The sequence below is a fragment of the Aquarana catesbeiana genome, linkage group LG04 (genome assembly GCF_042186555.1).
Source record: "Aquarana catesbeiana isolate 2022-GZ linkage group LG04, ASM4218655v1, whole genome shotgun sequence".
NCBI classification, from domain to species: Eukaryota; Metazoa; Chordata; class Amphibia; order Anura; family Ranidae; genus Aquarana; species Aquarana catesbeiana.
Genome location: NC_133327.1, coordinates 29,782,087 through 29,790,254, shown reverse-complemented (window position 1 = coordinate 29,790,254; position 8,168 = coordinate 29,782,087). Strand labels below are relative to the sequence as shown.

At 39.0% G+C, this 8,168-nt stretch overlaps 1 pseudogene; it reads left to right on the top strand.

Moving 5' to 3' along the window:
* Positions 1-577: 577 nt before the first annotated feature.
* LOC141141350 (olfactory receptor 5AP2-like) lies at positions 578-1,487 on the top strand (annotated as a pseudogene).
* Positions 1,488-8,168: the final 6,681 nt, after the last annotated feature.

Here is an 8,168-nt window from a genome sequence, read left to right as displayed (position 1 = left end):
CCCTCTTGCAGAGTGCCCCTGCCTCAAGCAGCTTGCTATAGGGGCACCTGAGCTGCTGCCCTGTGTGTCCGTTAAGACATGGTGCCATGGCTCGGCCCCTCCCTCTCTCTCTCCTCATTGGCTCACTGACTTTGATTGACAACAGCAGGAGCCAAAGCTGCTATTGTGTCTCAGCCAATCAGGAGGGAGAGTCTCGGACAGCCAAGGCTCTCATGCAACATTGCTGGAGGTAAGTATAAGGGGGGTTGAGGGGGGCTGCTGCACACAGAAGGTTTTTTATCTTAATGCATAGAATGCATTAGGATAAACCTTCTGCCTTTATAACCACTGTAAGAGAATATTCTCCATAAGTGTATAAGTTACACTTTGAACTTTTCATGTCTGATAAACACCTAAAACTTTAATACATTGATGACATTCATACATTTTATGTAAAACAGAGATAAAAGATTTCTTGAATTATCTATGTACCAGACAATGAAAAATGGCAGCATTAGCATGTACAATATATATTATCACATATGATGACTTTATAAGAACCAAAAATATTTTTTCATCACAGTTTGGAGTGATTAATATGTACACACAAAACCAAAGCACTGTGAAGGAGTTCATTCTTCTTGGACTTTCGGTGGATCCATTCATACAAGTCGTGCTGTTCCATATTTTCCTGGTAGTTTACATGACCACACTGACTGGGAATCTCCTTCTCATTTTGGCTGTGAAGACCGGCAAACATTTGCACACCTCCATGTACTTTATCTTGTCTAGTCTCTCTTTCTTGGACATCTGCTATACTTCCTCCATTGTACCCAAAATGTTAGTAAATTTTCTTTCACCAAAAAAGAGTATTTCATTCACAGGCTGTGCTGTCCAGTTCTGCATTTCCCTTTTCTTGGGAGAGACGGAGTGTCTGCTTCTGGAAATTCATGGCCTATGACCGATATGTTGCTATCTGCATGCCTCTGCATTACAATAGGATCATGAACACAACTGTTTGTTTTTGGGTGATCAGCATGTCATGGCTGACTAGTTGCATTGCTGCATCTTTTGAAACATATCTAACATTCAGACTAATATTCTGTGGCCCTAACATCATCAACCACTTCTTCTGTGAGCTCCCTCTGTTGCTTTCTTGCAGTGACATCTCGGCAGTCAACATCCTAAAACTGGTTAGCATGCCCTTCATGCTTTTCATCCCACTTTTACTAATCTTCATTTCATACATTAGAATCATAATTGCTGTCATGACAATTTGTTTGGGAAAAAGCAAAGCATTTTCCACATGTATTTCCCACCTTGTTGTGGTGGTCATTTTCTATGGGTCAGCCATGTTTATGTACACTAGACCAGAACAATTATTCACAGGAGACACAGGCAAAAGGGTGTCAGTATTTTACACAGTGATCACCCCAATGGTGAACCGCTTGATCTATAGCCTGAGGATTAAAGATGTTCAGAAAGCCATGAGGCAGCTAAGAGCTTAGAATGATTTGCAGTTGATTAGGTAACCTTTTTAAAGATAAAAATGGCACAATTTTCCAAGCTCAAGCTCTCCCATGTTTTTGTACTTGTTCAATAACTTGTATTGAATTTCCATTTTGCAGAGGTAACAATTTCAGATATAACATTATAAACACAGCTAAAGTCCAAGATTTGAAGAAGAACATACAATACGTGCAGGATTCACTATTAGTGAAAGGTATACAAGCATTTGTACAATCCCTCACATTTGGCTTTGGGATCAGGCATACAAATATTTCAGTTTAGATACCCATCCGAATTGCTTAAGGTGTTAGTGGTGCAAATGAAAAAGGAAAAGAGAAGAGTTTGAGTGTGGAGAGAGTTGAAAGGAGTAGAAGAAGAAAAGAAGGAAGGCTTGAAGAAGATGTATAGGTCTGAAGGGTTTGGAGGGGTAAGTGGGGAGTCGAACGGGGGGTACCCAGGTATTGGTGACAATTTGTCATGGGTTATTCAGTAGAATCACAGTTCTCCCACGTTTTACATTTAAGAATGATAATGTGGTTTTTGCATACCTTATGAAAAGAAGAGGCTCAAGCTCCAATTGATATTTAAATGTGATGCAGTAAAAGGAATCTCTAATATACAAAGCAGAAAAATGACCAGAAACCACTTGTGTTCCCATTGTTTTCACTAATATATTGATACCAGCTAATTTTTGTTCATGTAAATTTATTGTTACTGTATTTTTATTCTATGAGTTACTAAGAGTTAAGCTAAGGGAAAGCTCTAAGCCACTATACGATACCATGTGTTCATTTATTCCAAAAAGAAGAACAAAAGAAAAAAGAGCAGGAAGAAAACCTTTTGAACACACGGGAAACAGAAAAGGTAAGCAAATTCACTCTTTTACAGTCGGCCTTGTGTGAAAAGTGAGCAGTTGTGTACAGGGTCACTTTAATGTTAGGCATTCTTATGTTCTGTCCAAAGGTGTAGTATTAGGTTCCTTTTCTCATGTGTTCCAGTTTCTTCTTATCTTCTCCGGAAAATAAATATTGTTTACAAAGCTCAATAGCTCTGCTGAAATGTAACCAGATGTGGACATTGGACGTGCCAAAAAAAACATCACTGGAGTACACAGGGCATGTGTTGAACACTCAGCATTTCTCTGCTGTTGCTGTTTACTCAACCCCCTACACATATTTGCCGGCAATTCCTACCTGTCAAAATGACAGCTGGGAGTTTCTATGTAAATACAGCAACAATTACAGCCCCTCCAAGTGGTCTTCTTCCGGACGGATTCGGGGACAAGGAACTCTGGCAACTATCCATTTGGAGTAAGGCATTTGTTTTTACCTCTAAGGTAAAGGCTCTGTAAGCATATTGAATGGATGTCAGCATACTGCAGTCAACTTGACATGTCCTGCTTCTTTCTATTGTGAAGATCCATGAACTGTTCCTATCAATATTCCACATTTTTTTGTTATTTTTCTGGGACTTTTTTCCTATTTTCCTCATTCTATATGATTTATCGTCATTGTTGGGATTGTTTTTCACATTTTTTCACATTTTTCTGTCATTATGACCACATTTTTTGTCCTTATGATCTCATTTGTTTCACGATGATTATATTTATTACTTAATTGGGTATTATTTTCATGGTAGAGATCCTTTGCATTTTGTTTGTGACCCCTAAGGAGTTGCATATGTTTATTTAGTTTTGTACACTGGCTTTTAGGGTTTGCACAGGATCATCATATTTTATATAATTACAACCACTGCTATGCAAAAATGGACCATCTGACTGCTATAAACATTGTTCAGACACAAGTTCAGAAATTCTAAAAGAACATTATCGTTACTTTTGTATTATTATTATAATTCTTATTTCATTCATCTGCAAATCAAAGTATCTTTACAAGTAAAAGACAAAGGTGTTCCTTTGTAACTCTTTTTAACACTTTTTACCCTAATTTGCCCTAAAGGTTAAGTTCACTTTTTCACAAAAAAGGTGAACTGACTCCAAATATCAATATTGCAAGTGTAGCAGTCCATCCAGCTTGGTCTGTTGAAGGAAGTTGTAAAATAACAGCAGGATTCTCTATTTAAAAAAAAAAAAAAAACAATGTTAGAGGCTCAGAAAAAGAAAGACTGCTTTTTTAATGCTAGTGTTAGACTGCATCATGTGTCATTTTTCATTTTGCCACACCACATTAACTCTTTTTTCCCTTTCTCCTTTGCCCCAATTTTTTCCTGATTTTTTAATTTCTATTTTTCTGTAAGTATAGAAAAAAAACCGCGCTAGAGAAAATATCTTTGGATCAAAAAAGCAGCAGCATACAGTGCGACAACACAAAAAGTCCAATATAAAATACAGAAACTGCACTAAAAAGGGAAAAAATGTCCAAAAAGACTTTATCTATGGGCATCCAACAGAAGCACAAAGGGTCTTCCAAACACCATAATGTGTACATAAAAAGTAGGGTAAATGGGGAGAGGCAGAGTTCCGGCAGCCACCAGGGTCCTGGAGATGACGCACCCATGGACTGGACTCGGGAGCAGGAGGTGACGTCAGGTGCTGGCGGACACTGTACACTGGATCACTGCTCCAAAGCTACTGTAAACCACAGGAGGAGGACAAATGGGTAATAAAGCGGCGGGTTGCTATGACCAAGGACTACATGTTTTGGGGCATACTCATTCTTCAGGTCACGTGATGCAAGCCGGCAACAAGAACGTTTATATAGGAGGGGCTGGGAGGATGAGTCATCCATAGTTACCCCCCAAAAACATTAACATTATGTACCTACTAACAAGCATACATATTAAATGAGATTATACGTTTTGAAAAACAATAATAAATATATATAAAAAAATATATAAGTGTATGGCCTGGTGGTATACATTTACTTAATAAATCTACTAAATAAAAGCTCTCGGATATAATCATCCTAGCGTGAAACCATAAAATATATATAAAATATAAATATACAGTACATGAAAGATAATACATATGTTCGTTAGTAAATGAGCTTATCATCTGGCATGTTGAAATGAAGTATAACAAACTAAATCAAACATAAGGGTATACAGTGCCTTGAAAAAGTATTTATACCCCTTGAATTTTTCCACATTTTGTCATGTTACACTCAAAAACTTAAATGTATTTTATTGTTTTTTTTTTTTTTTTGTGGTAGACCAACACAAAGTGGCACATAATTGTGAAGTGGAAAATTATAAATGGTTTTCAAAATTTTTTACAAAAAAATATGTGAAAAGCTTTTTTATCAGGCTTCGGTGTTCCCCCACCCTTGTGTGTAGTACGAATACTGCTGAGTTCTGTGCGCCAATATTTTATTTGCAGTAGGGATGCCTGATATTAAGAGTTTTCACTTTTTTGGCAAAAGAAAAAAAAACATTTTGGAGACTTTTCAGTTTTTAAAATCAATGAGGAATTTTTAATTAAGTTGGATTTTGGTGGTTTTTAGTGCAATTACCAAAAAGTTCTCCTGAGGGTTAGGGAAGCTCTTTTCTATTATAACTGATCTGTTTTTGCCAAGAATTGTCCCCCATTAGCTAAGAATAGGAAATTAGATATAGAGGAACAGAAATGGATCTTTCCCTGTAAAAATCTGTATATACCTAATTTCCTGGGAAATGTTTATTATTTCAAAGAAAGAAAAAAATTGATATAATATAGGAAACATTATATTTTTACTTTATTCGCTGGCGCATCTATACCATGGATAGAACCTACTGCAGCAAAAATGGCATTTCTAAAGAAAAAAAAAAAAAAAACGAGTCAAATTCCATTTAAGTTTCCATTAATACAGTACCATTGCCAGCATTAGAAAATTGTTAAAAAAAACAGCATGGAGGCACTGATTGGCATTGTTGTGATTGGCACAACAGTGCCAATAAGTGCCCATAAAAGTGCTAATCAGTGCCCCATCAGTAATGCCTGTCAGTGCCCTTCAGATGCCACTCAGTAATGCCTGTCAGTAGCTCTTCATTAGTGCTGCCTATCCAGTGCCACCTATCAGTGCCCATCAGTGCCACCTATCAGTGCCCATCAGTGCCACCTATCTGTGCCATCAGTGCCGCCTAACATTGGCCATCAGTTTTTTTTTTCAAAATTGTTGTTTTTTTTTTTTTTTTATGTTTATAGCACATAAAATAAAAACCACAGAGGTGATCAAAAGAAGCTCTATTTGTGTGAAGAAAATGATAAAAATATAGTTTGGGTACAGTGCTGCATGACCGCGCAATTGTCATTCACAGTGCGAAAGCGCTGAAAGCTGAAAATTGTCCTTGCCAGGAAGGGGGGAAAGTGCCTGAAATTGAAGTGGTTAAGGACGTGGTGGGCGGCTTCCTGGGCCCTGCTCCTTAACAACCAGCTATTCACTGTGCCCTGATTGGGCAAAGCTTGGTACAATCAAGGCTTAGAATGCACTGCGCAGTGCCCTGCAATTACGGGTGTTCCACGAACGGGCAAACAGGCAATGTTCGGGCCGCTCTTTTGCTTGGGCCGGACCGTTCGGCCAACTCTAGTTGAAGGTGCATAGAACAAAATCAAAAAATGTTCTGCAGATTCAAGATAATGTATTAGTGCTGAATATAAAAGTGAGTATACCCCTCACATTTTTGTAAATATTTTATTATGTCTTTTCATGTGACAACACTGAAGAAATGACACTTTGCTGCAATGTAAAGTAGTGAGTGTACAGCTTGTATAATAGTGTAAATTTGCTGTCCCCTCAAAATAACTCAACACACAGCCATTAATGTCTAAACCGCTGGCAACCAAAGTGAGTGCACCCCTAAGTGAAAATGTCCAAATTGGGCCCACAGCTTCTTTAGAAAGGCAGTGGTCATTTTGGAGGTGTGTTTGGGGTTGTTATGTTGAAATACTGACCTGCAACCCAGTCTCTGAAGGGAGGGGATCATGCTCTACTTCAGTATGTCACAGTACATGTTGGCACTCATGCAGCCCCAGACCATGACACTCTCACCAGCATGCTTGACTGTAGGCAAGACACACTTGTGTCTCACCTGGTTGCCACCACACACGCTTGACACCATCTTAACCAAATAAGTTTATCTTGGTCTCATCAGACCACAGGGCATGGTTCCAGTAATCCATGTCCTTATCCTTAGTCTGTTTGTCTTCAGCAAACTGCTTGCAGGCTTTCGTGTGCATCATCTTTAGAAGAGGTTTCCTTCTTGGTCGACAGCCATGTAGACCAATTTGATGCAGTTTACGGCATATGGTCTGAGCACTGATAGGCTGACCCCCACCCCTTCAACCTCTGCAGCAATGCTGGCAGCACTCATACGTCTATTTCCCAAAGACAACCACTGGATATGCTGCTGAGCACGTGCACTCAACCTCTTTGGTCGACCATGGCGAGGCCTGTTCTGAGAAATCCACTGTATGGTCATGGGCATCATGCTGCAGCTCAGTTTCAGGGTTGTGGCAATATTCTTATAGCCCAGGCCATCTTTATGTAGAGCAACAATTCTTTTTTTCAGATCCTCAGAGAGTTCTTTGCCATGAGGTGCTATGTTGAACTTCCAGTGACCAGTATGAGTGAGTGAGAGCGATAACACCAAATTTTACACACCTGCTCCCCATTCACACCTGAGACCTTGTAACACTAACGAGTCACATGACACTAGGGAGGGAAAATGGCTAACTGGGCCCAACTGGACATTTTTAGGGGTGTACTCACTTTTGTTGCCAACGATTTAAACATGAATGGCTGCGTGTTGAGCTATTTTGAGGGGGCAAGCAGATTTACAATGTTTTACAAGCTGTACACTCACTACTTTACATTGTAGCAAAGTGAAATTTCTTCGGGGGTTGTCAAGTGAAAAAATATAATAAAATATTTACAAAAATGTGAGGAGTGTACTCACTTTTGTGTGATACTGTTAGGGCTCCTTCACACCTTATTGTCCATTTTGACCGACTCCGCTTGCTTAGCAGGGATCTCTATGTAAACATTTATTCCTAAACAGTATAATTTTCTGCATTTGAAATACAAAATCATTTATATGGGGTTACCAGACCTCCCGAAGCTTGTAGATATAAATTAAAAATATCATATGGCCACGCCTGTACCATGATAAAAGGGACATTCTTACAACAGATACACATTATGAAAATTGAATATATTACTTGGAAAATATTTCAGAACAAATATTTCTGTCCTTAGACATACCTGGTGGTTGAAAGAGAGATTGCCTGAATCTACAATAAGATACTCAATAGATCTTTCAACCAATTGAAAAGAAGTTACACCTTCTGGGCTAGGCTTATTATAATCTTATGAGCCTATTGTCCGAAATGGTATTAAGGATTAAGAGAGATGTCATGGGGGGGACACTTAATCAGACACACAGACACACACAGAGCCGTCTTTAAGGCAGGGCAAAAGGGGCAGCTGCCCTGGGCCCCATAAATGTTCTGGGGCCCAAAGCAGCTGCCTCATACTTGCCAACTTTCCCAGCTTAAATTCCCTTGTCCCTTGAAGTTTTAGTTCTGTGCTGTGTCCCGATATCTCAGTGTGAAGTGCTGCTACTAATGCTGCCCAGCTCTGCCCTATTGTGTACAGATGACTCAGTGGAAGACTCTGTGATTACATATAAATAACCGGCATTAATATGTAAATAGCCCTGGAACGGCGGCATTCATATGTATACCA